Source organism: Paralichthys olivaceus, chromosome 5 (genome assembly GCF_024713975.1).
Source record: "Paralichthys olivaceus isolate ysfri-2021 chromosome 5, ASM2471397v2, whole genome shotgun sequence".
Taxonomy (NCBI): domain Eukaryota; kingdom Metazoa; phylum Chordata; class Actinopteri; order Pleuronectiformes; family Paralichthyidae; genus Paralichthys; species Paralichthys olivaceus.
The window spans coordinates 22,939,233-22,965,797 of record NC_091097.1 but is presented as its reverse complement, the minus strand read 5'-3'; the positions used below and the strand labels follow the sequence as shown (position 1 = coordinate 22,965,797).

Sequence of the window (26,565 nt, the reverse complement as noted above, 5' to 3'; positions counted from 1 at the left end):
TCCAAATAAGACAATTTGAAAATGATATGTTAATAAAACATGAATAAAGTAGTGTTTTGATTAGAAACAAATCTGATGAATGCTCACTCTCACTTTTCAGTGATGATGTGAGGGTTCCATATTCTTTTTTCCTTTGATGAACAGTCTTTCCTGCTCTTTCCAAGAGGTGTCTCCTCTGAAGCAGCAGCAACAGAGCCTCTGCAAAGAAAAGTCTTAAAAGCTTACAGCACCTGGTATTCCCAAGCGGTCTCCCATCGAAGTACTAACCAGGCCCGATCCTGATTAGCTTCCGAGATCGGACGTGTTCAGGGTGGTATGGCCGTTAGCGATTAACTCCACCCACAATACCTCCTTTATACATGTGAATCATCACCATCATCAATGGTTCTTCTGTTGCTTTGCAACCATAGAATCTTGAGGTTTGGGTGGGCGGGAGGGTAAATTGTTCCAAAATCAATCTCAAGGTGCAATTTTGTCATATCGTTGCAAGAAAAAAATCATTAAGATTTTCAAAAGTGACCTTCAGCAATATTGTCAGTGTTTCATATCCAGTTGTTTCCCTGATGCAGAGTAAACTCCCTGCTCTCTCATCGCTCTCTCCAAATAAGACAATTTTAAAATGATATGTTCATAAAACACGAATAAAGTAGTGTTTTGATTAGAAACAAATCTGATGAATGCTCACTCTCACCTTTCAGTGATGATGTGAGGGTTCCATATTCTTTTTTCCTTTGATGAACAGTCTTTCCTGCTCTTTCCAAGAGGTGTCTCCTCTGAAGCAGCAGCAACAGCGCCCTCTGCAAAGAAAAGTCTAAAAAGCTTACAGCACCTGGTATTCCCAGGCGGCCTCCCATTCAAGTACTAACCAGGCCCGACCCTGCTTAGCTTCCGAGATCGGACGAGATCGGGCGTGTTCAGGGTGGTATGGCCGTAAGCGATTAACTCCACCCACAATACCTCCTTTATACATGTGAATCATCACCATCATCAATGGTTCTTCTGTTGCTTTGCAACCATAGCATCTTGAGGTGTGGGTGGGCGGGAGGGTCAATTGTTCCAAAATCAATCTCAAGGTGCAATTTTGTCATATCGTTGCAAGAAAAAAATCATTACAATTTTCAAAAATGACCTTCAGCAATATTGTCAGGGTTTCATATCCAGTTGTTTCCCTGATGCAGAGTAAACTTCCTGCTCTTTCATCGCTCTCTCCAAATAAGACAATTTGAAAATGATATGTTAATAAAACATGAATAAAGTAGTGTTTTGATTAGAAACAAATCTGATGAATGCTCACTCTCACTTTTCAGTGATGATGTGAGGGTTCCATATTCTTTTTTCCTTTGATGAACAGTCTTTCCTGCTCTTTCCAAGAGGTGTCTCCTCTGAAGCAGCAGCAACAGAGCCTCTGCAAAGAAAAGTCTTAAAAGCTTACAGCACCTGGTATTCCCAAGCGGTCTCCCATCGAAGTACTAACCAGGCCCGATCCTGATTAGCTTCCGAGATCGGACGTGTTCAGGGTGGTATGGCCGTTAGCGATTAACTCCACCCACAATACCTCCTTTATACATGTGAATCATCACCATCATCAATGGTTCTTCTGTTGCTTTGCAACCATAGAATCTTGAGGTTTGGGTGGGCGGGAGGGTAAATTGTTCCAAAATCAATCTCAAGGTGCAATTTTGTCATATCGTTGCAAGAAAAAAATCATTAAGATTTTCAAAAGTGACCTTCAGCAATATTGTCAGTGTTTCATATCCAGTTGTTTCCCTGATGCAGAGTAAACTCCCTGCTCTCTCATCGCTCTCTCCAAATAAGACAATTTGAAAATGATATGTTCATAAAACACGAATAAAGTAGTGTTTTGATTAGAAACAAATCTGATGAATGCTCACTCTCACCTTTCAGTGATGATGTGAGGGTTCCATATTCTTTTTTCCTTTGATGAACAGTCTTTCCTGCTCTTTCCAAGAGGTGTCTCCTCTGAAGCAGCAGCAACAGCGCCCTCTGCAAAGAAAAGTCTAAAAAGCTTACAGCACCTGGTATTCCCAGGCGGCCTCCCATTCAAGTACTAACCAGGCCCGACCCTGCTTAGCTTCCGAGATCGGACGAGATCGGGCGTGTTCAGGGTGGTATGGCCGTAAGCGATTAACTCCACCCACAATACCTCCTTTATACATGTGAATCATCACCATCATCAATGGTTCTTCTGTTGCTTTGCAACCATAGCATCTTGAGGTGTGGGTGGGCGGGAGGGTCAATTGTTCCAAAATCAATCTCAAGGTGCAATTTTGTCATATCGTTGCAAGAAAAAAATCATTACAATTTTCAAAAATGACCTTCAGCAATATTGTCAGGGTTTCATATCCAGTTGTTTCCCTGATGCAGAGTAAACTTCCTGCTCTTTCATCGCTCTCTCCAAATAAGACAATTTGAAAATGATATGTTAATAAAACATGAATAAAGTAGTGTTTTGATTAGAAACAAATCTGATGAATGCTCACTCTCACTTTTCAGTGATGATGTGAGGGTTCCATATTCTTTTTTCCTTTGATGAACAGTCTTTCCTGCTCTTTCCAAGAGGTGTCTCCTCTGAAGCAGCAGCAACAGAGCCTCTGCAAAGAAAAGTCTTAAAAGCTTACAGCACCTGGTATTCCCAAGCGGTCTCCCATCGAAGTACTAACCAGGCCCGATCCTGATTAGCTTCCGAGATCGGACGTGTTCAGGGTGGTATGGCCGTTAGCGATTAACTCCACCCACAATACCTCCTTTATACATGTGAATCATCACCATCATCAATGGTTCTTCTGTTGCTTTGCAACCATAGCATCTTGAGGTGTGGGTGGGCAGGAGGGTCAATTGTTCCAAAATCAATCTCAAGGTGCAATTTTGTCATATCGTTGCAAGAAAAAAATCATTAAGATTTTCAAAAGTGACCTTCAGCAATATTGTCAGTGTTTCATATCCAGTTGTTTCCCTGATGCAGAGTAAACTCCCTGCTCTCTCATCGCTCTCTCCAAATAAGACAATTTTAAAATGATATGTTCATAAAACACGAATAAAGTAGTGTTTTGATTAGAAACAAATCTGATGAATGCTCACTCTCACCTTTCAGTGATGATGTGAGGGTTCCATATTCTTTTTTCCTTTGATGAACAGTCTTTCCTGCTCTTTCCAAGAGGTGTCTCCTCTGAAGCAGCAGCAACAGCGCCCTCTGCAAAGAAAAGTCTAAAAAGCTTACAGCACCTGGTATTCCCAGGCGGCCTCCCATTCAAGTACTAACCAGGCCCGACCCTGCTTAGCTTCCGAGATCGGACGAGATCGGGCGTGTTCAGGGTGGTATGGCCGTAAGCGATTAACTCCACCCACAATACCTCCTTTATACATGTGAATCATCACCATCATCAATGGTTCTTCTGTTGCTTTGCAACCATAGCATCTTGAGGTGTGCGTGGGCGGGAGGGTCAATTGTTCCAAAATCAATCTCAAGGTGCAATTTTGTCATATCGTTGCAAGAAAAAAATCATTAAGATTTTCAAAAGTGACCTTCAGCAATATTGTCAGTGTTTCATATCCAGTTGTTTCCCTGATGCAGAGTAAACTCCCTGCTCTCTCATCGCTCTCTCCAAATAAGACAATTTGAAAATGATATGTTCATAAAACACGAATAAAGTAGTGTTTTGATTAGAAACAAATCTGATGAATGCTCACTCTCACCTTTCAGTGATGATGTGAGGGTTCCATATTCTTTTTTCCTTTGATGAACAGTCTTTCCTGCTCTTTCCAAGAGGTGTCTCCTCTGAAGCAGCAGCAACAGCGCCCTCTGCAAAGAAAAGTCTAAAAAGCTTACAGCACCTGGTATTCCCAGGCGGCCTCCCATTCAAGTACTAACCAGGCCCGACCCTGCTTAGCTTCCGAGATCGGACGAGATCGGGCGTGTTCAGGGTGGTATGGCCGTAAGCGATTAACTCCACCCACAATACCTCCTTTATACATGTGAATCATCACCATCATCAATGGTTCTTCTGTTGCTTTGCAACCATAGCATCTTGAGGTGTGCGTGGGCGGGAGGGTCAATTGTTCCAAAATCAATCTCAAGGTGCAATTTTGTCATATCGTTGCAAGAAAAAAATCATTAAGATTTTCAAAAGTGACCTTCAGCAATATTGTCAGTGTTTCATATCCAGTTGTTTCCCTGATGCAGAGTAAACTCCCTGCTCTCTCATCGCTCTCTCCAAATAAGACAATTTGAAAATGATATGTTCATAAAACACGAATAAAGTAGTGTTTTGATTAGAAACAAATCTGATGAATGCTCACTCTCACCTTTCAGTGATGATGTGAGGGTTCCATATTCTTTTTTCCTTTGATGAACAGTCTTTCCTGCTCTTTCCAAGAGGTGTCTCCTCTGAAGCAGCAGCAACAGCGCCCTCTGCAAAGAAAAGTCTAAAAAGCTTACAGCACCTGGTATTCCCAGGCGGCCTCCCATTCAAGTACTAACCAGGCCCGACCCTGCTTAGCTTCCGAGATCGGACGAGATCGGGCGTGTTCAGGGTGGTATGGCCGTAAGCGATTAACTCCACCCACAATACCTCCTTTATACATGTGAATCATCACCATCATCAATGGTTCTTCTGTTGCTTTGCAACCATAGCATCTTGAGGTGTGGGTGGGCGGGAGGGTCAATTGTTCCAAAATCAATCTCAAGGTGCAATTTTGTCATATCGTTGCAAGAAAAAAATCATTACAATTTTCAAAAATGACCTTCAGCAATATTGTCAGGGTTTCATATCCAGTTGTTTCCCTGATGCAGAGTAAACTTCCTGCTCTTTCATCGCTCTCTCCAAATAAGACAATTTGAAAATGATATGTTAATAAAACATGAATAAAGTAGTGTTTTGATTAGAAACAAATCTGATGAATGCTCACTCTCACTTTTCAGTGATGATGTGAGGGTTCCATATTCTTTTTTCCTTTGATGAACAGTCTTTCCTGCTCTTTCCAAGAGGTGTCTCCTCTGAAGCAGCAGCAACAGAGCCTCTGCAAAGAAAAGTCTTAAAAGCTTACAGCACCTGGTATTCCCAAGCGGTCTCCCATCGAAGTACTAACCAGGCCCGATCCTGATTAGCTTCCGAGATCGGACGTGTTCAGGGTGGTATGGCCGTTAGCGATTAACTCCACCCACAATACCTCCTTTATACATGTGAATCATCACCATCATCAATGGTTCTTCTGTTGCTTTGCAACCATAGAATCTTGAGGTTTGGGTGGGCGGGAGGGTAAATTGTTCCAAAATCAATCTCAAGGTGCAATTTTGTCATATCGTTGCAAGAAAAAAATCATTAAGATTTTCAAAAGTGACCTTCAGCAATATTGTCAGTGTTTCATATCCAGTTGTTTCCCTGATGCAGAGTAAACTCCCTGCTCTCTCATCGCTCTCTCCAAATAAGACAATTTGAAAATGATATGTTCATAAAACACGAATAAAGTAGTGTTTTGATTAGAAACAAATCTGATGAATGCTCACTCTCACCTTTCAGTGATGATGTGAGGGTTCCATATTCTTTTTTCCTTTGATGAACAGTCTTTCCTGCTCTTTCCAAGAGGTGTCTCCTCTGAAGCAGCAGCAACAGCGCCCTCTGCAAAGAAAAGTCTAAAAAGCTTACAGCACCTGGTATTCCCAGGCGGCCTCCCATTCAAGTACTAACCAGGCCCGACCCTGCTTAGCTTCCGAGATCGGACGAGATCGGGCGTGTTCAGGGTGGTATGGCCGTAAGCGATTAACTCCACCCACAATACCTCCTTTATACATGTGAATCATCACCATCATCAATGGTTCTTCTGTTGCTTTGCAACCATAGCATCTTGAGGTGTGGGTGGGCAGGAGGGTCAATTGTTCCAAAATCAATCTCAAGGTGCAATTTTGTCATATCGTTGCAAGAAAAAAATCATTAAGATTTTCAAAAGTGACCTTCAGCAATATTGTCAGTGTTTCATATCCAGTTGTTTCCCTGATGCAGAGTAAACTCCCTGCTCTCTCATCGCTCTCTCCAAATAAGACAATTTTAAAATGATATGTTCATAAAACACGAATAAAGTAGTGTTTTGATTAGAAACAAATCTGATGAATGCTCACTCTCACCTTTCAGTGATGATGTGAGGGTTCCATATTCTTTTTTCCTTTGATGAACAGTCTTTCCTGCTCTTTCCAAGAGGTGTCTCCTCTGAAGCAGCAGCAACAGCGCCCTCTGCAAAGAAAAGTCTAAAAAGCTTACAGCACCTGGTATTCCCAGGCGGCCTCCCATTCAAGTACTAACCAGGCCCGACCCTGCTTAGCTTCCGAGATCGGACGAGATCGGGCGTGTTCAGGGTGGTATGGCCGTAAGCGATTAACTCCACCCACAATACCTCCTTTATACATGTGAATCATCACCATCATCAATGGTTCTTCTGTTGCTTTGCAACCATAGCATCTTGAGGTGTGCGTGGGCGGGAGGGTCAATTGTTCCAAAATCAATCTCAAGGTGCAATTTTGTCATATCGTTGCAAGAAAAAAATCATTAAGATTTTCAAAAGTGACCTTCAGCAATATTGTCAGTGTTTCATATCCAGTTGTTTCCCTGATGCAGAGTAAACTCCCTGCTCTCTCATCGCTCTCTCCAAATAAGACAATTTGAAAATGATATGTTCATAAAACACGAATAAAGTAGTGTTTTGATTAGAAACAAATCTGATGAATGCTCACTCTCACCTTTCAGTGATGATGTGAGGGTTCCATATTCTTTTTTCCTTTGATGAACAGTCTTTCCTGCTCTTTCCAAGAGGTGTCTCCTCTGAAGCAGCAGCAACAGCGCCCTCTGCAAAGAAAAGTCTAAAAAGCTTACAGCACCTGGTATTCCCAGGCGGCCTCCCATTCAAGTACTAACCAGGCCCGACCCTGCTTAGCTTCCGAGATCGGACGAGATCGGGCGTGTTCAGGGTGGTATGGCCGTAAGCGATTAACTCCACCCACAATACCTCCTTTATACATGTGAATCATCACCATCATCAATGGTTCTTCTGTTGCTTTGCAACCATAGCATCTTGAGGTGTGGGTGGGCAGGAGGGTCAATTGTTCCAAAATCAATCTCAAGGTGCAATTTTGTCATATCGTTGCAAGAAAAAAATCATTACAATTTTCAAAAATGACCTTCAGCAATATTGTCAGGGTTTCATATCCAGTTGTTTCCCTGATGCAGAGTAAACTTCCTGCTCTTTCATCGCTCTCTCCAAATAAGACAATTTGAAAATGATATGTTAATAAAACATGAATAAAGTAGTGTTTTGATTAGAAACAAATCTGATGAATGCTCACTCTCACTTTTCAGTGATGATGTGAGGGTTCCATATTCTTTTTTCCTTTGATGAACAGTCTTTCCTGCTCTTTCCAAGAGGTGTCTCCTCTGAAGCAGCAGCAACAGAGCCTCTGCAAAGAAAAGTCTTAAAAGCTTACAGCACCTGGTATTCCCAAGCGGTCTCCCATCGAAGTACTAACCAGGCCCGATCCTGATTAGCTTCCGAGATCGGACGTGTTCAGGGTGGTATGGCCGTTAGCGATTAACTCCACCCACAATACCTCCTTTATACATGTGAATCATCACCATCATCAATGGTTCTTCTGTTGCTTTGCAACCATAGCATCTTGAGGTGTGGGTGGGCAGGAGGGTCAATTGTTCCAAAATCAATCTCAAGGTGCAATTTTGTCATATCGTTGCAAGAAAAAAATCATTAAGATTTTCAAAAGTGACCTTCAGCAATATTGTCAGTGTTTCATATCCAGTTGTTTCCCTGATGCAGAGTAAACTCCCTGCTCTCTCATCGCTCTCTCCAAATAAGACAATTTTAAAATGATATGTTCATAAAACACGAATAAAGTAGTGTTTTGATTAGAAACAAATCTGATGAATGCTCACTCTCACCTTTCAGTGATGATGTGAGGGTTCCATATTCTTTTTTCCTTTGATGAACAGTCTTTCCTGCTCTTTCCAAGAGGTGTCTCCTCTGAAGCAGCAGCAACAGCGCCCTCTGCAAAGAAAAGTCTAAAAAGCTTACAGCACCTGGTATTCCCAGGCGGCCTCCCATTCAAGTACTAACCAGGCCCGACCCTGCTTAGCTTCCGAGATCGGACGAGATCGGGCGTGTTCAGGGTGGTATGGCCGTAAGCGATTAACTCCACCCACAATACCTCCTTTATACATGTGAATCATCACCATCATCAATGGTTCTTCTGTTGCTTTGCAACCATAGCATCTTGAGGTGTGGGTGGGCGGGAGGGTCAATTGTTCCAAAATCAATCTCAAGGTGCAATTTTGTCATATCGTTGCAAGAAAAAAATCATTACAATTTTCAAAAATGACCTTCAGCAATATTGTCAGGGTTTCATATCCAGTTGTTTCCCTGATGCAGAGTAAACTTCCTGCTCTTTCATCGCTCTCTCCAAATAAGACAATTTGAAAATGATATGTTAATAAAACATGAATAAAGTAGTGTTTTGATTAGAAACAAATCTGATGAATGCTCACTCTCACTTTTCAGTGATGATGTGAGGGTTCCATATTCTTTTTTCCTTTGATGAACAGTCTTTCCTGCTCTTTCCAAGAGGTGTCTCCTCTGAAGCAGCAGCAACAGAGCCTCTGCAAAGAAAAGTCTTAAAAGCTTACAGCACCTGGTATTCCCAAGCGGTCTCCCATCGAAGTACTAACCAGGCCCGATCCTGATTAGCTTCCGAGATCGGACGTGTTCAGGGTGGTATGGCCGTTAGCGATTAACTCCACCCACAATACCTCCTTTATACATGTGAATCATCACCATCATCAATGGTTCTTCTGTTGCTTTGCAACCATAGAATCTTGAGGTGTGGTTGGGCGGGAGGGTAAATTGTTCCAAAATCAATCTCAAGGTGCAATTTTGTCATATCGTTGCAAGAAAAAAATCATTAAGATTTTCAAAAATGACCTTCAGCAATATTGTCAGTGTTTCATATCCAGTTGTTTCCTTGATGCAGAGTAAACTCCCTGCTCTTTCATCGCTCTCTCCAAATAAGACAATTTGAAAATGATATGTTAATAAAACATGAATAAAGTAGTGTTTTGATTAGAAACAAATCTGATGAATGCTCACTCTCACCTTTCAGTGGTGATGTGAGGGTTCCATATTCTTTTTTCCTTTGATGAACAGTCTTTCCTGCTCTTTCCAAGAGGTGTCTCCTCTGAAGCAGCAGCAACAGCGCCCTCTGCAAAGACAAGTCTAAAAAGCTTACAGCACCTGGAATTCCCAGGCGGTCTCCCATCCAAGTACTAACCAGGCCTGACCTTGCTTAGCTTCTGAGATCGGACGAGATCGGGCGTGTTCAGGGTGGTATGGCGGTAAGCGATTAACTCCACCCACAATACCTCCTTTATACATGTGAATCATCACCAACATCAATGGTTCTTCTGTTGCTTTGCAACCATAGAATCTTGATGTGTGGGTGGGATGGGGGGGTCAATTGTTCCAAAATCAATCTCAAGGTGCAATTTTGTCATATCGTTGCAAGAAAAAAATCATTACAATTTTCAAAAATGACCTTCAGCAATATTGTCAGGGTTTCATATCCAGTTGTTTCCCTGATGCAGAGTAAACTCCCTGCTCTTTCATCGCTCTCTCCAAATAAGACAATTTGAAAATGATATGTTAATAAAACATGAATAAAGTAGTGTTTTGATTAGAAACAAATCTGATGAATGCTCACTCTCACCTTTCAGTGATGATGTGAGGGTTCCATATTCTTTTTTCCTTTGATGAACAGTCTTTCCTGCTCTTTCCAAGAGGTGTCTCCTCTGAAGCAGCAGCAACAGCGCCCTCTGCAAAGAAAAGTCTAAAAAGCTTACAGCACCTGGTATTCCCAGGCGGTCTCCCATTCAAGTACTAACCAGGCCCGCCCCTGCTTAGCTTCCGAGATCGGACGAGATCGGGCGTGTTCAGGGTGGTATGGCCGTAAGCGATTATCTCCACCCACAATACCTCCTTTATACATGTGAATCATCACCATCATCAATGGTTCTTCTGTTGCTTTGCAACCATAGAATCTTGAGGTGTGGGTGGGCGGGGCAGTCAATTGTTCCACAATCAATCTCAAGGTGCAATTTTGTCATATCGTTGCAAGAAAAATATCATTACAATTTTCAAAAATGACCTTCAGCAATATTTTCAGTGTTTCATATCCAGTTGTTTCCCTGATGCAGAGTAAACTCCCTGCTCTTTCATCGCTCTCTCCAAATAAGACAATTTGAAAATGATATGTTAATAAAACATGAATAAAGTAGTGTTTTGATTAGAAACAAATCTGATGAATGCTCACTTTCACCTTTCAGTGATGATGTGAGGGTTCCATATTCTTTTTTCCTTTGATGAACAGTCTTTCCTGCTCTTTCCAAGAGGTGTCTCCTCTGAAGCAGGAGCAACAGCGCCCTCTGCAAAGAAAAGTCTAAAAAGCTTACAGCACCTGGTATTCCCCGGCGGTCTCCCATCCAAGTACTAACCAGGCCCGACCCTGCTTAGCTTCCGAGATCTGACGTGTTCAGGGTGGTATGGCCGTAAGCGATTATCTCCACCCACAATACCTCCTTTATACATGTGAATCATCACCATCATCAATGGTTCTTCTGTTGCTTTGCAACCATAGAATCTTGAGGTGTGGGTGGGCGGGGCGGTCAATTGTTCCAAAATCAATCTCAAGGTGCAATTTTGTCATATCGTTGCAAGAAAAAAATCATTACAATTTTCAAAAATGACCTTCAGCAATATTGTCAGTGTTTCATATCCAGTTGTTTCCCTGATGCAGAGTAAACTCCCTGCTCTTTCATCGCTCTCTCCAAATAAGACAATTTGAAAATGATATGTTAATAAAACATGAATAAAGTAGTGTTTTGATTAGAAAGAAATCTGATGAATGCTCACTCTCACCGATGATGTGAGGGTTCCATATTCTTTTTTCCTTTGATGAACAGTCTTTCCTGCTCTTTCCAAGAGGTGTCTCCTCTGAAGCAGGAGCAACAGCGCCCTCTGCAAAGAAAAGTCTAAAAAGATTACAGCACCTGGTATTCCCAGGCGGTCTCCCATCCAAGTACTAACCAGGCCCGACCCTGCTTAGCTTCCGAGATCGGACGAGATCGGGCGTGTTCAGGGTGGTATGGCCGTAAGCCATTAACTCCACCCACAATACCTCCTTTATACATGTGAATCATCATCATCATCAATGGTTCTTCTGTTGCTTTGCAACCATAGAATCTTGAGGTGTGGGTGGGCGGGGGGGTCAATTGTTCCAAAATCAATCTCAAGGTGCAATTTTGTCATATCGTTGCAAGAAAAAAATCATTAAAATTTTCAAAAATGACCTTCAGCAATATTGTCAGTGTTTCATATCCAGTTGTTTCCCTGATGCAGAGTAAACTCCTTGCTCTTTCATCGCTCTCTCCAAATAAGACAATTTGAAAATGATATGTTAATAAAACATGAATAAAGTAGTGTTTTGATTAGAAACAAATCTGATGAATGCTCACTCTCACCGATGATGTGAGGGTTCCATATTCTTTTTTCCTTTGATGAACAGTCTTTCCTGCTCTTTCCAAGAGGTGTCTCCTCTGAAGCAGGAGCAACAGCGCCCTCTGCAAAGAAAAGTCTAAAAAGCTTACAGCACCTGGTATTCCCAGGCGGTCTCCCATCCAAGTACTAACCAGGCCCGACCCTGCTTAGCTTCCGAGATCAGACGTGTTCAGGGTGGTATGGCCGTTAGCGATTAACTCCACCCACAATACCTCCTTTATACATGTGAATCATCACCATCATCAATGGTTCTTCTGTTGCTTTGCAACCATAGAATCTTGAGGTGTGGGTGGGCGGGAGGGTCAATTGTTCCAAAATCAATCTCAAGGTGTAATTTTGTCATATCGTTGCAAGAAAAAAATCATTACAATTTTCAAAAATGACCTTCAGCAATATTGTCAGTGTTTCATATCCAGTTGTTTCCTTGATGCAGAGTAAACTCCCTGCTCTTTCATCGCTCTCTCCAAATAAGACAATTTGAAAATGATATGTTAATAAAACATGAATAAAGTAGTGTTTTGATTAGAAACAAATCTGATGAATGCTCACTCTCACCTTTCAGTGATGATGTGAGGGTTCCATATTCTTTTTTCCTTTGATGAACAGTCTTTCCTGCTCTTTCCAAGAGGTGTCTCCTCTGAAGCAGCAGCAACAGCGCCCTCTGCAAAGAAAAGTCTAAAAAGCTTACAGCACCTGGTATTCCCAGGCGGTCTCCCATCCAAGTACTAACCAGGCCCGACCCTGCTTAGCTTCCGAGATCAGACGTGTTCAGGGTGGTATGGCCGTTAGCGATTAACTCCACCCACAATACCTCCTTTATACATGTGAATCATCACCATCATCAATGGTTCTTCTGTTGCTTTGCAACCATAGAATCTTGAGGTGTGGGTGGGCGGGAGGGTCAATTGTTCCAAAATCAATCTCAAGGTGTAATTTTGTCATATCGTTGCAAGAAAAAAATCATTACAATTTTCAAAAATGACCTTCAGCAATATTGTCAGTGTTTCATATCCAGTTGTTTCCTTGATGCAGAGTAAACTCCCTGCTCTTTCATCGCTCTCTCCAAATAAGACAATTTGAAAATGATATGTTAATAAAACATGAATAAAGTAGTGTTTTGATTAGAAACAAATCTGATGAATGCTCACTCTCACTTTTCAGTGATGATGTGAGGGTTCCATATTCTTTTTTCCTTTGATGAACAGTCTTTCCTGCTCTTTCCAAGAGGTGTCTCCTCTGAAGCAGCAGCAACAGAGCCTCTGCAAAGAAAAGTCTTAAAAGCTTACAGCACCTGGTATTCCCAAGCGGTCTCCCATCGAAGTACTAACCAGGCCCGATCCTGATTAGCTTCCGAGATCGGACGTGTTCAGGGTGGTATGGCCGTTAGCGATTAACTCCACCCACAATACCTCCTTTATACATGTGAATCATCACCATCATCAATGGTTCTTCTGTTGCTTTGCAACCATAGAATCTTGAGGTGTGGGTGGGCGGGAGGGTAAATTGTTCCAAAATCAATCTCAAGGTGCAATTTTGTCATATCGTTGCAAGAAAAAAATCATTAAGATTTTCAAAAGTGACCTTCAGCAATATTGTCAGTGTTTCATATCCAGTTGTTTCCCTGATGCAGAGTAAACTCCCTGCTCTCTCATCGCTCTCTCCAAATAAGACAATTTGAAAATGATATGTTCATAAAACACGAATAAAGTAGTGTTTTGATTAGAAACAAATCTGATGAATGCTCACTCTCACCTTTCAGTGATGATGTGAGGGTTCCATATTCTTTTTTCCTTTGATGAACAGTCTTTCCTGCTCTTTCCAAGAGGTGTCTCCTCTGAAGCAGCAGCAACAGCGCCCTCTGCAAAGAAAAGTCTAAAAAGCTTACAGCACCTGGTATTCCCAGGCGGCCTCCCATTCAAGTACTAACCAGGCCCGACCCTGCTTAGCTTCCGAGATCGGACGAGATCGGGCGTGTTCAGGGTGGTATGGCCGTAAGCGATTAACTCCACCCACAATACCTCCTTTATACATGTGAATCATCACCATCATCAATGGTTCTTCTGTTGCTTTGCAACCATAGCATCTTGAGGTGTGGGTGGGCGGGAGGGTCAATTGTTCCAAAATCAATCTCAAGGTGCAATTTTGTCATATCGTTGCAAGAAAAAAATCATTAAGATTTTCAAAAGTGACCTTCAGCAATATTGTCAGTGTTTCATATCCAGTTGTTTCCCTGATGCAGAGTAAACTCCCTGCTCTCTCATCGCTCTCTCCAAATAAGACAATTTGAAAATGATATGTTCATAAAACACGAATAAAGTAGTGTTTTGATTAGAAACAAATCTGATGAATGCTCACTCTCACCTTTCAGTGATGATGTGAGGGTTCCATATTCTTTTTTCCTTTGATGAACAGTCTTTCCTGCTCTTTCCAAGAGGTGTCTCCTCTGAAGCAGCAGCAACAGCGCCCTCTGCAAAGAAAAGTCTAAAAAGCTTACAGCACCTGGTATTCCCAGGCGGCCTCCCATTCAAGTACTAACCAGGCCCGACCCTGCTTAGCTTCCGAGATCGGACGAGATCGGGCGTGTTCAGGGTGGTATGGCCGTAAGCGATTAACTCCACCCACAATACCTCCTTTATACATGTGAATCATCACCATCATCAATGGTTCTTCTGTTGCTTTGCAACCATAGCATCTTGAGGTGTGGGTGGGCGGGAGGGTCAATTGTTCCAAAATCAATCTCAAGGTGCAATTTTGTCATATCGTTGCAAGAAAAAAATCATTACAATTTTCAAAAATGACCTTCAGCAATATTGTCAGGGTTTCATATCCAGTTGTTTCCCTGATGCAGAGTAAACTCCCTGCTCTCTCATCGCTCTCTCCAAATAAGACAATTTGAAAATGACATGTTCATAAAACATGAATAAAGTAGTGTTTTGATTAGAAACAAATCTGATGAATGCTCACTCTCACCTTTCAGTGATGATGTGAGGGTTCCATATTCTTTTTTCCTTTGATGAACAGTCTTTCCTGCTCTTTCCAAGAGGTGTCTCCTCTGAAGCAGCAGCAACAGCGCCCTCTGCAAAGAAAAGTCTAAAAAGCTTACAGCACCTGGTATTCCCAGGCGGTCTCCCATCCAAGTACTAACCAGGCCCGACCCTGCTTAGCTTCCGAGATCAGACAAGATCGGGCGTGTTCAGGGTGGTATGGCCGTAAGCGATTAACTCCACCCACAATACCTCCTTTATACATGTGAATCATCACCATCATCAATGGTTCTTCTGTTGCTTTGCAACCATAGAATCTTGAGGTGTGGGTGTGCGGGAGGGTCAATTGTTCCAAAATCAATCTCAAGGTGCAATTTTGTCATATCGTTGCAAGAAAAAAATCATTACAATTTTCAAAAATGACCTTCAGCAATATTGTCAGGGTTTCATATCCAGTTGTTTCCCTGATGCAGAGTAAACTTCCTGCTCTTTCATCGCTCTCTCCAAATAAGACAATTTGAAAATGATATGTTAATAAAACATGAATAAAGTAGTGTTTTGATTAGAAACAAATCTGATGAATGCTCACTCTCACTTTTCAGTGATGATGTGAGGGTTCCATATTCTTTTTTCCTTTGATGAACAGTCTTTCCTGCTCTTTCCAAGAGGTGTCTCCTCTGAAGCAGCAGCAACAGAGCCTCTGCAAAGAAAAGTCTTAAAAGCTTACAGCACCTGGTATTCCCAAGCGGTCTCCCATCGAAGTACTAACCAGGCCCGATCCTGATTAGCTTCCGAGATCGGACGTGTTCAGGGTGGTATGGCCGTTAGCGATTAACTCCACCCACAATACCTCCTTTATACATGTGAATCATCACCATCATCAATGGTTCTTCTGTTGCTTTGCAACCATAGCATCTTGAGGTGTGGGTGGGCAGGAGGGTCAATTGTTCCAAAATCAATCTCAAGGTGCAATTTTGTCATATCGTTGCAAGAAAAAAATCATTAAGATTTTCAAAAGTGACCTTCAGCAATATTGTCAGTGTTTCATATCCAGTTGTTTCCCTGATGCAGAGTAAACTCCCTGCTCTCTCATCGCTCTCTCCAAATAAGACAATTTTAAAATGATATGTTCATAAAACACGAATAAAGTAGTGTTTTGATTAGAAACAAATCTGATGAATGCTCACTCTCACCTTTCAGTGATGATGTGAGGGTTCCATATTCTTTTTTCCTTTGATGAACAGTCTTTCCTGCTCTTTCCAAGAGGTGTCTCCTCTGAAGCAGCAGCAACAGCGCCCTCTGCAAAGAAAAGTCTAAAAAGCTTACAGCACCTGGTATTCCCAGGCGGCCTCCCATTCAAGTACTAACCAGGCCCGACCCTGCTTAGCTTCCGAGATCGGACGAGATCGGGCGTGTTCAGGGTGGTATGGCCGTAAGCGATTAACTCCACCCACAATACCTCCTTTATACATGTGAATCATCACCATCATCAATGGTTCTTCTGTTGCTTTGCAACCATAGCATCTTGAGGTGTGCGTGGGCGGGAGGGTCAATTGTTCCAAAATCAATCTCAAGGTGCAATTTTGTCATATCGTTGCAAGAAAAAAATCATTAAGATTTTCAAAAGTGACCTTCAGCAATATTGTCAGTGTTTCATATCCAGTTGTTTCCCTGATGCAGAGTAAACTCCCTGCTCTTTCATCGCTCTCTCCAAATAAGACAATTTGAAAATGATATGTTAATAAAACATGAATAAAGTAGTGTTTTGATTAGAAACAAATCTGATGAATGCTCACTCTCACTTTTCAGTGATGATGTGAGGGTTCCATATTCTTTTTTCCTTTGATGAACAGTCTTTCCTGCTCTTTCCAAGAGGTGTCTCCTCTGAAGCAGCAGCAACAGAGCCTCTGCAAAGAAAAGTCTTAAAAGCTTACAGCACCTGGTATTCCCAAGCGGTCTCCCATCGAAGTACTAACCAGGCCCGATCCTGATTAGCTTCCGAGATCGGACGTGTTCAGGGTGGTATGGCCGTTAGCGATTAACTCCACCCACAATACCTCCTTTATACATGTGAATCATCACCATCATCAATGGTTCTTCTGTTGCTTTGCAACCATAGAATCTTGAGGTTTGGGTGGGCGGGAGGGTAAATTGTTCCAAAATCAATCTCAAGGTGCAATTTTGTCATATCGTTGCAAGAAAAAAATCATTAAGATTTTCAAAAGTGACCTTCAGCAATATTGTCAGTGTTTCATATCCAGTTGTTTCCCTGATGCAGAGTAAACTCCCTGCTCTCTCATCGCTCTCTCCAAATAAGACAATTTTAAAATGATATGTTCATAAAACACGAATAAAGTAGTGTTTTGATTAGAAACAAATCTGATGAATGCTCACTCTCACCTTTCAGTGATGATGTGAGGGTTCCATATTCTTTTTTCCTTTGATGAACAGTCTTTCCTGCTCTTTCCAAGAGGTGTCTCCTCTGAAGCAGCAGCAACAGCGCCCTCTGCAAAGAAAAGTCTAAAAAGCTTACAGCACCTGGTATTCCCAGGCGGCCTCCCATTCAAGTACTAACCAGGCCCGACCCTGCTTAGCTTCCGAGATCGGACGAGATCGGGCGTGTTCAGGGTGGTATGGCCGTAAGCGATTAACTCCACCCACAATACCTCCTTTATACATGTGAATCATCACCATCATCAATGGTTCTTCTGTTGCTTTGCAACCATAGCATCTTGAGGTGTGGGTGGGCGGGAGGGTCAATTGTTCCAAAATCAATCTCAAGGTGCAATTTTGTCATATCGTTGCAAGAAAAAAATCATTACAATTTTCAAAAATGACCTTCAGCAATATTGTCAGGGTTTCATATCCAGTTGTTTCCCTGATGCAGAGTAAACTTCCTGCTCTTTCATCGCTCTCTCCAAATAAGACAATTTGAAAATGATATGTTAATAAAACATGAATAAAGTAGTGTTTTGATTAGAAACAAATCTGATGAATGCTCACTCTCACTTTTCAGTGATGATGTGAGGGTTCCATATTCTTTTTTCCTTTGATGAACAGTCTTTCCTGCTCTTTCCAAGAGGTGTCTCCTCTGAAGCAGCAGCAACAGAGCCTCTGCAAAGAAAAGTCTTAAAAGCTTACAGCACCTGGTATTCCCAAGCGGTCTCCCATCGAAGTACTAACCAGGCCCGATCCTGATTAGCTTCCGAGATCGGACGTGTTCAGGGTGGTATGGCCGTTAGCGATTAACTCCACCCACAATACCTCCTTTATACATGTGAATCATCACCATCATCAATGGTTCTTCTGTTGCTTTGCAACCATAGAATCTTGAGGTTTGGGTGGGCGGGAGGGTAAATTGTTCCAAAATCAATCTCAAGGTGCAATTTTGTCATATCGTTGCAAGAAAAAAATCATTAAGATTTTCAAAAGTGACCTTCAGCAATATTGTCAGTGTTTCATATCCAGTTGTTTCCCTGATGCAGAGTAAACTCCCTGCTCTCTCATCGCTCTCTCCAAATAAGACAATTTGAAAATGATATGTTCATAAAACACGAATAAAGTAGTGTTTTGATTAGAAACAAATCTGATGAATGCTCACTCTCACCTTTCAGTGATGATGTGAGGGTTCCATATTCTTTTTTCCTTTGATGAACAGTCTTTCCTGCTCTTTCCAAGAGGTGTCTCCTCTGAAGCAGCAGCAACAGCGCCCTCTGCAAAGAAAAGTCTAAAAAGCTTACAGCACCTGGTATTCCCAGGCGGCCTCCCATTCAAGTACTAACCAGGCCCGACCCTGCTTAGCTTCCGAGATCGGACGAGATCGGGCGTGTTCAGGGTGGTATGGCCGTAAGCGATTAACTCCACCCACAATACCTCCTTTATACATGTGAATCATCACCATCATCAATGGTTCTTCTGTTGCTTTGCAACCATAGCATCTTGAGGTGTGGGTGGGCGGGAGGGTCAATTGTTCCAAAATCAATCTCAAGGTGCAATTTTGTCATATCGTTGCAAGAAAAAAATCATTACAATTTTCAAAAATGACCTTCAGCAATATTGTCAGGGTTTCATATCCAGTTGTTTCCCTGATGCAGAGTAAACTTCCTGCTCTTTCATCGCTCTCTCCAAATAAGACAATTTGAAAATGATATGTTAATAAAACATGAATAAAGTAGTGTTTTGATTAGAAACAAATCTGATGAATGCTCACTCTCACTTTTCAGTGATGATGTGAGGGTTCCATATTCTTTTTTCCTTTGATGAACAGTCTTTCCTGCTCTTTCCAAGAGGTGTCTCCTCTGAAGCAGCAGCAACAGAGCCTCTGCAAAGAAAAGTCTTAAAAGCTTACAGCACCTGGTATTCCCAAGCGGTCTCCCATCGAAGTACTAACCAGGCCCGATCCTGATTAGCTTCCGAGATCGGACGTGTTCAGGGTGGTATGGCCGTTAGCGATTAACTCCACCCACAATACCTCCTTTATACATGTGAATCATCACCATCATCAATGGTTCTTCTGTTGCTTTGCAACCATAGCATCTTGAGGTGTGGGTGGGCAGGAGGGTCAATTGTTCCAAAATCAATCTCAAGGTGCAATTTTGTCATATCGTTGCAAGAAAAAAATCATTAAGATTTTCAAAAGTGACCTTCAGCAATATTGTCAGTGTTTCATATCCAGTTGTTTCCCTGATGCAGAGTAAACTCCCTGCTCTCTCATCGCTCTCTCCAAATAAGACAATTTTAAAATGATATGTTCATAAAACACGAATAAAGTAGTGTTTTGATTAGAAACAAATCTGATGAATGCTCACTCTCACCTTTCAGTGATGATGTGAGGGTTCCATATTCTTTTTTCCTTTGATGAACAGTCTTTCCTGCTCTTTCCAAGAGGTGTCTCCTCTGAAGCAGCAGCAACAGCGCCCTCTGCAAAGAAAAGTCTAAAAAGCTTACAGCACCTGGTATTCCCAGGCGGCCTCCCATTCAAGTACTAACCAGGCCCGACCCTGCTTAGCTTCCGAGATCGGACGAGATCGGGCGTGTTCAGGGTGGTATGGCCGTAAGCGATTAACTCCACCCACAATACCTCCTTTATACATGTGAATCATCACCATCATCAATGGTTCTTCTGTTGCTTTGCAACCATAGCATCTTGAGGTGTGCGTGGGCGGGAGGGTCAATTGTTCCAAAATCAATCTCAAGGTGCAATTTTGTCATATCGTTGCAAGAAAAAAATCATTAAGATTTTCAAAAGTGACCTTCAGCAATATTGTCAGTGTTTCATATCCAGTTGTTTCCCTGATGCAGAGTAAACTCCCTGCTCTCTCATCGCTCTCTCCAAATAAGACAATTTGAAAATGATATGTTCATAAAACACGAATAAAGTAGTGTTTTGATTAGAAACAAATCTGATGAATGCTCACTCTCACCTTTCAGTGATGATGTGAGGGTTCCATATTCTTTTTTCCTTTGATGAACAGTCTTTCCTGCTCTTTCCAAGAGGTGTCTCCTCTGAAGCAGCAGCAACAGCGCCCTCTGCAAAGAAAAGTCTAAAAAGCTTACAGCACCTGGTATTCCCAGGCGGCCTCCCATTCAAGTACTAACCAGGCCCGACCCTGCTTAGCTTCCGAGATCGGACGAGATCGGGCGTGTTCAGGGTGGTATGGCCGTAAGCGATTAACTCCACCCACAATACCTCCTTTATACATGTGAATCATCACCATCATCAATGGTTCTTCTGTTGCTTTGCAACCATAGCATCTTGAGGTGTGCGTGGGCGGGAGGGTCAATTGTTCCAAAATCAATCTCAAGGTGCAATTTTGTCATATCGTTGCAAGAAAAAAATCATTAAGATTTTCAAAAGTGACCTTCAGCAATATTGTCAGTGTTTCATATCCAGTTGTTTCCCTGATGCAGAGTAAACTCCCTGCTCTCTCATCGCTCTCTCCAAATAAGACAATTTGAAAATGATATGTTCATAAAACACGAATAAAGTAGTGTTTTGATTAGAAACAAATCTGATGAATGCTCACTCTCACCTTTCAGTGATGATGTGAGGGTTCCATATTCTTTTTTCCTTTGATGAACAGTCTTTCCTGCTCTTTCCAAGAGGTGTCTCCTCTGAAGCAGCAGCAACAGCGCCCTCTGCAAAGAAAAGTCTAAAAAGCTTACAGCACCTGGTATTCCCAGGCGGCCTCCCATTCAAGTACTAACCAGGCCCGACCCTGCTTAGCTTCCGAGATCGGACGAGATCGGGCGTGTTCAGGGTGGTATGGCCGTAAGCGATTAACTCCACCCACAATACCTCCTTTATACATGTGAATCATCACCATCATCAATGGTTCTTCTGTTGCTTTGCAACCATAGCATCTTGAGGTGTGGGTGGGCGGGAGGGTCAATTGTTCCAAAATCAATCTCAAGGTGCAATTTTGTCATATCGTTGCAAGAAAAAAATCATTACAATTTTCAAAAATGACCTTCAGCAATATTGTCAGGGTTTCATATCCAGTTGTTTCCCTGATGCAGAGTAAACTTCCTGCTCTTTCATCGCTCTCTCCAAATAAGACAATTTGAAAATGATATGTTAATAAAACATGAATAAAGTAGTGTTTTGATTAGAAACAAATCTGATGAATGCTCACTCTCACTTTTCAGTGATGATGTGAGGGTTCCATATTCTTTTTTCCTTTGATGAACAGTCTTTCCTGCTCTTTCCAAGAGGTGTCTCCTCTGAAGCAGCAGCAACAGAGCCTCTGCAAAGAAAAGTCTTAAAAGCTTACAGCACCTGGTATTCCCAAGCGGTCTCCCATCGAAGTACTAACCAGGCCCGATCCTGATTAGCTTCCGAGATCGGACGTGTTCAGGGTGGTATGGCCGTTAGCGATTAACTCCACCCACAATACCTCCTTTATACATGTGAATCATCACCATCATCAATGGTTCTTCTGTTGCTTTGCAACCATAGAATCTTGAGGTTTGGGTGGGCGGGAGGGTAAATTGTTCCAAAATCAATCTCAAGGTGCAATTTTGTCATATCGTTGCAAGAAAAAAATCATTAAGATTTTCAAAAGTGACCTTCAGCAATATTGTCAGTGTTTCATATCCAGTTGTTTCCCTGATGCAGAGTAAACTCCCTGCTCTCTCATCGCTCTCTCCAAATAAGACAATTTGAAAATGATATGTTCATAAAACACGAATAAAGTAGTGTTTTGATTAGAAACAAATCTGATGAATGCTCACTCTCACCTTTCAGTGATGATGTGAGGGTTCCATATTCTTTTTTCCTTTGATGAACAGTCTTTCCTGCTCTTTCCAAGAGGTGTCTCCTCTGAAGCAGCAGCAACAGCGCCCTCTGCAAAGAAAAGTCTAAAAAGCTTACAGCACCTGGTATTCCCAGGCGGCCTCCCATTCAAGTACTAACCAGGCCCGACCCTGCTTAGCTTCCGAGATCGGACGAGATCGGGCGTGTTCAGGGTGGTATGGCCGTAAGCGATTAACTCCACCCACAATACCTCCTTTATACATGTGAATCATCACCATCATCAATGGTTCTTCTGTTGCTTTGCAACCATAGCATCTTGAGGTGTGCGTGGGCGGGAGGGTCAATTGTTCCAAAATCAATCTCAAGGTGCAATTTTGTCATATCGTTGCAAGAAAAAAATCATTAAGATTTTCAAAAGTGACCTTCAGCAATATTGTCAGTGTTTCATATCCAGTTGTTTCCCTGATGCAGAGTAAACTCCCTGCTCTCTCATCGCTCTCTCCAAATAAGACAATTTGAAAATGATATGTTCATAAAACACGAATAAAGTAGTGTTTTGATTAGAAACAAATCTGATGAATGCTCACTCTCACCTTTCAGTGATGATGTGAGGGTTCCATATTCTTTTTTCCTTTGATGAACAGTCTTTCCTGCTCTTTCCAAGAGGTGTCTCCTCTGAAGCAGCAGCAACAGCGCCCTCTGCAAAGAAAAGTCTAAAAAGCTTACAGCACCTGGTATTCCCAGGCGGCCTCCCATTCAAGTACTAACCAGGCCCGACCCTGCTTAGCTTCCGAGATCGGACGAGATCGGGCGTGTTCAGGGTGGTATGGCCGTAAGCGATTAACTCCACCCACAATACCTCCTTTATACATGTGAATCATCACCATCATCAATGGTTCTTCTGTTGCTTTGCAACCATAGCATCTTGAGGTGTGGGTGGGCAGGAGGGTCAATTGTTCCAAAATCAATCTCAAGGTGCAATTTTGTCATATCGTTGCAAGAAAAAAATCATTACAATTTTCAAAAATGACCTTCAGCAATATTGTCAGGGTTTCATATCCAGTTGTTTCCCTGATGCAGAGTAAACTTCCTGCTCTTTCATCGCTCTCTCCAAATAAGACAATTTGAAAATGATATGTTAATAAAACATGAATAAAGTAGTGTTTTGATTAGAAACAAATCTGATGAATGCTCACTCTCACTTTTCAGTGATGATGTGAGGGTTCCATATTCTTTTTTCCTTTGATGAACAGTCTTTCCTGCTCTTTCCAAGAGGTGTCTCCTCTGAAGCAGCAGCAACAGAGCCTCTGCAAAGAAAAGTCTTAAAAGCTTACAGCACCTGGTATTCCCAAGCGGTCTCCCATCGAAGTACTAACCAGGCCCGATCCTGATTAGCTTCCGAGATCGGACGTGTTCAGGGTGGTATGGCCGTTAGCGATTAACTCCACCCACAATACCTCCTTTATACATGTGAATCATCACCATCATCAATGGTTCTTCTGTTGCTTTGCAACCATAGCATCTTGAGGTGTGGGTGGGCAGGAGGGTCAATTGTTCCAAAATCAATCTCAAGGTGCAATTTTGTCATATCGTTGCAAGAAAAAAATCATTAAGATTTTCAAAAGTGACCTTCAGCAATATTGTCAGTGTTTCATATCCAGTTGTTTCCCTGATGCAGAGTAAACTCCCTGCTCTCTCATCGCTCTCTCCAAATAAGACAATTTTAAAATGATATGTTCATAAAACACGAATAAAGTAGTGTTTTGATTAGAAACAAATCTGATGAATGCTCACTCTCACCTTTCAGTGATGATGTGAGGGTTCCATATTCTTTTTTCCTTTGATGAACAGTCTTTCCTGCTCTTTCCAAGAGGTGTCTCCTCTGAAGCAGCAGCAACAGCGCCCTCTGCAAAGAAAAGTCTAAAAAGCTTACAGCACCTGGTATTCCCAGGCGGCCTCCCATTCAAGTACTAACCAGGCCCGACCCTGCTTAGCTTCCGAGATCGGACGAGATCGGGCGTGTTCAGGGTGGTATGGCCGTAAGCGATTAACTCCACCCACAATACCTCCTTTATACATGTGAATCATCACCATCATCAATGGTTCTTCTGTTGCTTTGCAACCATAGCATCTTGAGGTGTGGGTGGGCGGGAGGGTCAATTGTTCCAAAATCAATCTCAAGGTGCAATTTTGTCATATCGTTGCAAGAAAAAAATCATTACAATTTTCAAAAATGACCTTCAGCAATATTGTCAGGGTTTCATATCCAGTTGTTTCCCTGATGCAGAGTAAACTTCCTGCTCTTTCATCGCTCTCTCCAAATAAGACAATTTGAAAATGATATGTTAATAAAACATGAATAAAGTAGTGTTTTGATTAGAAACAAATCTGATGAATGCTCACTCTCACTTTTCAGTGATGATGTGAGGGTTCCATATTCTTTTTTCCTTTGATGAACAGTCTTTCCTGCTCTTTCCAAGAGGTGTCTCCTCTGAAGCAGCAGCAACAGAGCCTCTGCAAAGAAAAGTCTTAAAAGCTTACAGCACCTGGTATTCCCAAGCGGTCTCCCATCGAAGTACTAACCAGGCCCGATCCTGATTAGCTTCCGAGATCGGACGTGTTCAGGGTGGTATGGCCGTTAGCGATTAACTCCACCCACAATACCTCCTTTATACATGTGAATCATCACCATCATCAATGGTTCTTCTGTTGCTTTGCAACCATAGAATCTTGAGGTGTGGTTGGGCGGGAGGGTAAATTGTTCCAAAATCAATCTCAAGGTGCAATTTTGTCATATCGTTGCAAGAAAAAAATCATTAAGATTTTCAAAAATGACCTTCAGCAATATTGTCAGTGTTTCATATCCAGTTGTTTCCTTGATGCAGAGTAAACTCCCTGCTCTTTCATCGCTCTCTCCAAATAAGACAATTTGAAAATGATATGTTAATAAAACATGAATAAAGTAGTGTTTTGATTAGAAACAAATCTGATGAATGCTCACTCTCACCTTTCAGTGGTGATGTGAGGGTTCCATATTCTTTTTTCCTTTGATGAACAGTCTTTCCTGCTCTTTCCAAGAGGTGTCTCCTCTGAAGCAGCAGCAACAGCGCCCTCTGCAAAGACAAGTCTAAAAAGCTTACAGCACCTGGAATTCCCAGGCGGTCTCCCATCCAAGTACTAACCAGGCCTGACCTTGCTTAGCTTCTGAGATCGGACGAGATCGGGCGTGTTCAGGGTGGTATGGCGGTAAGCGATTAACTCCACCCACAATACCTCCTTTATACATGTGAATCATCACCAACATCAATGGTTCTTCTGTTGCTTTGCAACCATAGAATCTTGATGTGTGGGTGGGATGGGGGGGTCAATTGTTCCAAAATCAATCTCAAGGTGCAATTTTGTCATATCGTTGCAAGAAAAAAATCATTACAATTTTCAAAAATGACCTTCAGCAATATTGTCAGGGTTTCATATCCAGTTGTTTCCCTGATGCAGAGTAAACTCCCTGCTCTTTCATCGCTCTCTCCAAATAAGACAATTTGAAAATGATATGTTAATAAAACATGAATAAAGTAGTGTTTTGATTAGAAACAAATCTGATGAATGCTCACTCTCACCTTTCAGTGATGATGTGAGGGTTCCATATTCTTTTTTCCTTTGATGAACAGTCTTTCCTGCTCTTTCCAAGAGGTGTCTCCTCTGAAGCAGCAGCAACAGCGCCCTCTGCAAAGAAAAGTCTAAAAAGCTTACAGCACCTGGTATTCCCAGGCGGTCTCCCATTCAAGTACTAACCAGGCCCGCCCCTGCTTAGCTTCCGAGATCGGACGAGATCGGGCGTGTTCAGGGTGGTATGGCCGTAAGCGATTATCTCCACCCACAATACCTCCTTTATACATGTGAATCATCACCATCATCAATGGTTCTTCTGTTGCTTTGCAACCATAGAATCTTGAGGTGTGGGTGGGCGGGGCAGTCAATTGTTCCACAATCAATCTCAAGGTGCAATTTTGTCATATCGTTGCAAGAAAAATATCATTACAATTTTCAAAAATGACCTTCAGCAATATTTTCAGTGTTTCATATCCAGTTGTTTCCCTGATGCAGAGTAAACTCCCTGCTCTTTCATCGCTCTCTCCAAATAAGACAATTTGAAAATGATATGTTAATAAAACATGAATAAAGTAGTGTTTTGATTAGAAACAAATCTGATGAATGCTCACTTTCACCTTTCAGTGATGATGTGAGGGTTCCATATTCTTTTTTCCTTTGATGAACAGTCTTTCCTGCTCTTTCCAAGAGGTGTCTCCTCTGAAGCAGGAGCAACAGCGCCCTCTGCAAAGAAAAGTCTAAAAAGATTACAGCACCTGGTATTCCCAGGCGGTCTCCCATCCAAGTACTAACCAGGCCCGACCCTGCTTAGCTTCCGAGATCGGACGAGATCGGGCGTGTTCAGGGTGGTATGGCCGTAAGCCATTAACTCCACCCACAATACCTCCTTTATACATGTGAATCATCATCATCATCAATGGTTCTTCTGTTGCTTTGCAACCATAGAATCTTGAGGTGTGGGTGGGCGGGGGGGTCAATTGTTCCAAAATCAATCTCAAGGTGCAATTTTGTCATATCGTTGCAAGAAAAAAATCATTAAAATTTTCAAAAATGACCTTCAGCAATATTGTCAGTGTTTCATATCCAGTTGTTTCCCTG

General features: G+C 42.1%; 27 non-coding genes and 17 pseudogenes across 27 annotated transcripts; all 44 read right to left on the bottom strand.

Moving 5' to 3' along the window:
- Positions 1-218: 218 nt before the first annotated feature.
- On the bottom strand, positions 219-327 carry LOC138409950 (5S ribosomal RNA; annotated as a pseudogene).
- Positions 328-817: 490 nt separating this feature from the next.
- On the bottom strand, positions 818-936 carry LOC138408533 (5S ribosomal RNA). The gene has a single exon (XR_011241852.1). It is a non-coding gene; the product is annotated as a 5S ribosomal RNA (ribosomal RNA).
- A 489-nt stretch (positions 937-1,425) lies between these two features.
- Positions 1,426-1,534, bottom strand: LOC138409949 (5S ribosomal RNA; annotated as a pseudogene).
- A 490-nt stretch (positions 1,535-2,024) lies between these two features.
- Positions 2,025-2,143, bottom strand: LOC138408532 (5S ribosomal RNA). Its single transcript, XR_011241851.1, has one exon. It is a non-coding gene; the product is annotated as a 5S ribosomal RNA (ribosomal RNA).
- A 489-nt stretch (positions 2,144-2,632) lies between these two features.
- LOC138409948 (5S ribosomal RNA) lies at positions 2,633-2,741 on the bottom strand (annotated as a pseudogene).
- Positions 2,742-3,231: 490 nt separating this feature from the next.
- Positions 3,232-3,350, bottom strand: LOC138408531 (5S ribosomal RNA). Its single transcript, XR_011241850.1, has one exon. It is a non-coding gene; the product is annotated as a 5S ribosomal RNA (ribosomal RNA).
- Positions 3,351-3,840: 490 nt separating this feature from the next.
- Positions 3,841-3,959, bottom strand: LOC138408530 (5S ribosomal RNA). Its single transcript, XR_011241849.1, has one exon. It is a non-coding gene; the product is annotated as a 5S ribosomal RNA (ribosomal RNA).
- A 490-nt stretch (positions 3,960-4,449) lies between these two features.
- On the bottom strand, positions 4,450-4,568 carry LOC138408529 (5S ribosomal RNA). Its single transcript, XR_011241848.1, has one exon. It is a non-coding gene; the product is annotated as a 5S ribosomal RNA (ribosomal RNA).
- A 489-nt stretch (positions 4,569-5,057) lies between these two features.
- On the bottom strand, positions 5,058-5,166 carry LOC138409947 (5S ribosomal RNA; annotated as a pseudogene).
- A 490-nt stretch (positions 5,167-5,656) lies between these two features.
- LOC138408528 (5S ribosomal RNA) lies at positions 5,657-5,775 on the bottom strand. The gene has a single exon (XR_011241847.1). It is a non-coding gene; the product is annotated as a 5S ribosomal RNA (ribosomal RNA).
- Positions 5,776-6,265: 490 nt separating this feature from the next.
- On the bottom strand, positions 6,266-6,384 carry LOC138408527 (5S ribosomal RNA). Its single transcript, XR_011241846.1, has one exon. It is a non-coding gene; the product is annotated as a 5S ribosomal RNA (ribosomal RNA).
- A 490-nt stretch (positions 6,385-6,874) lies between these two features.
- LOC138408526 (5S ribosomal RNA) lies at positions 6,875-6,993 on the bottom strand. The gene has a single exon (XR_011241845.1). It is a non-coding gene; the product is annotated as a 5S ribosomal RNA (ribosomal RNA).
- Positions 6,994-7,482: 489 nt separating this feature from the next.
- LOC138409946 (5S ribosomal RNA) lies at positions 7,483-7,591 on the bottom strand (annotated as a pseudogene).
- Positions 7,592-8,081: 490 nt separating this feature from the next.
- Positions 8,082-8,200, bottom strand: LOC138408525 (5S ribosomal RNA). Its single transcript, XR_011241844.1, has one exon. It is a non-coding gene; the product is annotated as a 5S ribosomal RNA (ribosomal RNA).
- A 489-nt stretch (positions 8,201-8,689) lies between these two features.
- Positions 8,690-8,798, bottom strand: LOC138409944 (5S ribosomal RNA; annotated as a pseudogene).
- A 490-nt stretch (positions 8,799-9,288) lies between these two features.
- Positions 9,289-9,407, bottom strand: LOC138409467 (5S ribosomal RNA). Its single transcript, XR_011242708.1, has one exon. It is a non-coding gene; the product is annotated as a 5S ribosomal RNA (ribosomal RNA).
- Positions 9,408-9,898: 491 nt separating this feature from the next.
- Positions 9,899-10,017, bottom strand: LOC138408503 (5S ribosomal RNA). Its single transcript, XR_011241822.1, has one exon. It is a non-coding gene; the product is annotated as a 5S ribosomal RNA (ribosomal RNA).
- A 490-nt stretch (positions 10,018-10,507) lies between these two features.
- LOC138409887 (5S ribosomal RNA) lies at positions 10,508-10,616 on the bottom strand (annotated as a pseudogene).
- A 483-nt stretch (positions 10,617-11,099) lies between these two features.
- Positions 11,100-11,218, bottom strand: LOC138408174 (5S ribosomal RNA). Its single transcript, XR_011241492.1, has one exon. It is a non-coding gene; the product is annotated as a 5S ribosomal RNA (ribosomal RNA).
- Positions 11,219-11,701: 483 nt separating this feature from the next.
- Positions 11,702-11,810, bottom strand: LOC138409824 (5S ribosomal RNA; annotated as a pseudogene).
- A 490-nt stretch (positions 11,811-12,300) lies between these two features.
- Positions 12,301-12,409, bottom strand: LOC138409822 (5S ribosomal RNA; annotated as a pseudogene).
- A 489-nt stretch (positions 12,410-12,898) lies between these two features.
- On the bottom strand, positions 12,899-13,007 carry LOC138409943 (5S ribosomal RNA; annotated as a pseudogene).
- Positions 13,008-13,497: 490 nt separating this feature from the next.
- On the bottom strand, positions 13,498-13,616 carry LOC138408523 (5S ribosomal RNA). Its single transcript, XR_011241842.1, has one exon. It is a non-coding gene; the product is annotated as a 5S ribosomal RNA (ribosomal RNA).
- Positions 13,617-14,106: 490 nt separating this feature from the next.
- Positions 14,107-14,225, bottom strand: LOC138408522 (5S ribosomal RNA). The gene has a single exon (XR_011241841.1). It is a non-coding gene; the product is annotated as a 5S ribosomal RNA (ribosomal RNA).
- Positions 14,226-14,715: 490 nt separating this feature from the next.
- Positions 14,716-14,834, bottom strand: LOC138408660 (5S ribosomal RNA). The gene has a single exon (XR_011241979.1). It is a non-coding gene; the product is annotated as a 5S ribosomal RNA (ribosomal RNA).
- A 489-nt stretch (positions 14,835-15,323) lies between these two features.
- LOC138409942 (5S ribosomal RNA) lies at positions 15,324-15,432 on the bottom strand (annotated as a pseudogene).
- A 490-nt stretch (positions 15,433-15,922) lies between these two features.
- Positions 15,923-16,041, bottom strand: LOC138408521 (5S ribosomal RNA). Its single transcript, XR_011241840.1, has one exon. It is a non-coding gene; the product is annotated as a 5S ribosomal RNA (ribosomal RNA).
- A 489-nt stretch (positions 16,042-16,530) lies between these two features.
- LOC138409940 (5S ribosomal RNA) lies at positions 16,531-16,639 on the bottom strand (annotated as a pseudogene).
- A 490-nt stretch (positions 16,640-17,129) lies between these two features.
- On the bottom strand, positions 17,130-17,248 carry LOC138408520 (5S ribosomal RNA). Its single transcript, XR_011241839.1, has one exon. It is a non-coding gene; the product is annotated as a 5S ribosomal RNA (ribosomal RNA).
- Positions 17,249-17,737: 489 nt separating this feature from the next.
- LOC138409939 (5S ribosomal RNA) lies at positions 17,738-17,846 on the bottom strand (annotated as a pseudogene).
- Positions 17,847-18,336: 490 nt separating this feature from the next.
- Positions 18,337-18,455, bottom strand: LOC138408519 (5S ribosomal RNA). The gene has a single exon (XR_011241838.1). It is a non-coding gene; the product is annotated as a 5S ribosomal RNA (ribosomal RNA).
- Positions 18,456-18,944: 489 nt separating this feature from the next.
- Positions 18,945-19,053, bottom strand: LOC138409938 (5S ribosomal RNA; annotated as a pseudogene).
- Positions 19,054-19,543: 490 nt separating this feature from the next.
- Positions 19,544-19,662, bottom strand: LOC138408518 (5S ribosomal RNA). The gene has a single exon (XR_011241837.1). It is a non-coding gene; the product is annotated as a 5S ribosomal RNA (ribosomal RNA).
- A 490-nt stretch (positions 19,663-20,152) lies between these two features.
- Positions 20,153-20,271, bottom strand: LOC138408517 (5S ribosomal RNA). The gene has a single exon (XR_011241836.1). It is a non-coding gene; the product is annotated as a 5S ribosomal RNA (ribosomal RNA).
- Positions 20,272-20,761: 490 nt separating this feature from the next.
- LOC138408516 (5S ribosomal RNA) lies at positions 20,762-20,880 on the bottom strand. Its single transcript, XR_011241835.1, has one exon. It is a non-coding gene; the product is annotated as a 5S ribosomal RNA (ribosomal RNA).
- Positions 20,881-21,369: 489 nt separating this feature from the next.
- Positions 21,370-21,478, bottom strand: LOC138409937 (5S ribosomal RNA; annotated as a pseudogene).
- Positions 21,479-21,968: 490 nt separating this feature from the next.
- On the bottom strand, positions 21,969-22,087 carry LOC138408515 (5S ribosomal RNA). The gene has a single exon (XR_011241834.1). It is a non-coding gene; the product is annotated as a 5S ribosomal RNA (ribosomal RNA).
- A 490-nt stretch (positions 22,088-22,577) lies between these two features.
- On the bottom strand, positions 22,578-22,696 carry LOC138408514 (5S ribosomal RNA). Its single transcript, XR_011241833.1, has one exon. It is a non-coding gene; the product is annotated as a 5S ribosomal RNA (ribosomal RNA).
- A 489-nt stretch (positions 22,697-23,185) lies between these two features.
- Positions 23,186-23,294, bottom strand: LOC138409936 (5S ribosomal RNA; annotated as a pseudogene).
- A 490-nt stretch (positions 23,295-23,784) lies between these two features.
- LOC138408512 (5S ribosomal RNA) lies at positions 23,785-23,903 on the bottom strand. The gene has a single exon (XR_011241831.1). It is a non-coding gene; the product is annotated as a 5S ribosomal RNA (ribosomal RNA).
- Positions 23,904-24,392: 489 nt separating this feature from the next.
- Positions 24,393-24,501, bottom strand: LOC138409933 (5S ribosomal RNA; annotated as a pseudogene).
- Positions 24,502-24,991: 490 nt separating this feature from the next.
- LOC138409466 (5S ribosomal RNA) lies at positions 24,992-25,110 on the bottom strand. The gene has a single exon (XR_011242707.1). It is a non-coding gene; the product is annotated as a 5S ribosomal RNA (ribosomal RNA).
- Positions 25,111-25,601: 491 nt separating this feature from the next.
- LOC138408501 (5S ribosomal RNA) lies at positions 25,602-25,720 on the bottom strand. The gene has a single exon (XR_011241820.1). It is a non-coding gene; the product is annotated as a 5S ribosomal RNA (ribosomal RNA).
- Positions 25,721-26,210: 490 nt separating this feature from the next.
- Positions 26,211-26,329, bottom strand: LOC138408173 (5S ribosomal RNA). Its single transcript, XR_011241491.1, has one exon. It is a non-coding gene; the product is annotated as a 5S ribosomal RNA (ribosomal RNA).
- Between the last annotated feature and the right edge of the window lie 236 nt (positions 26,330-26,565).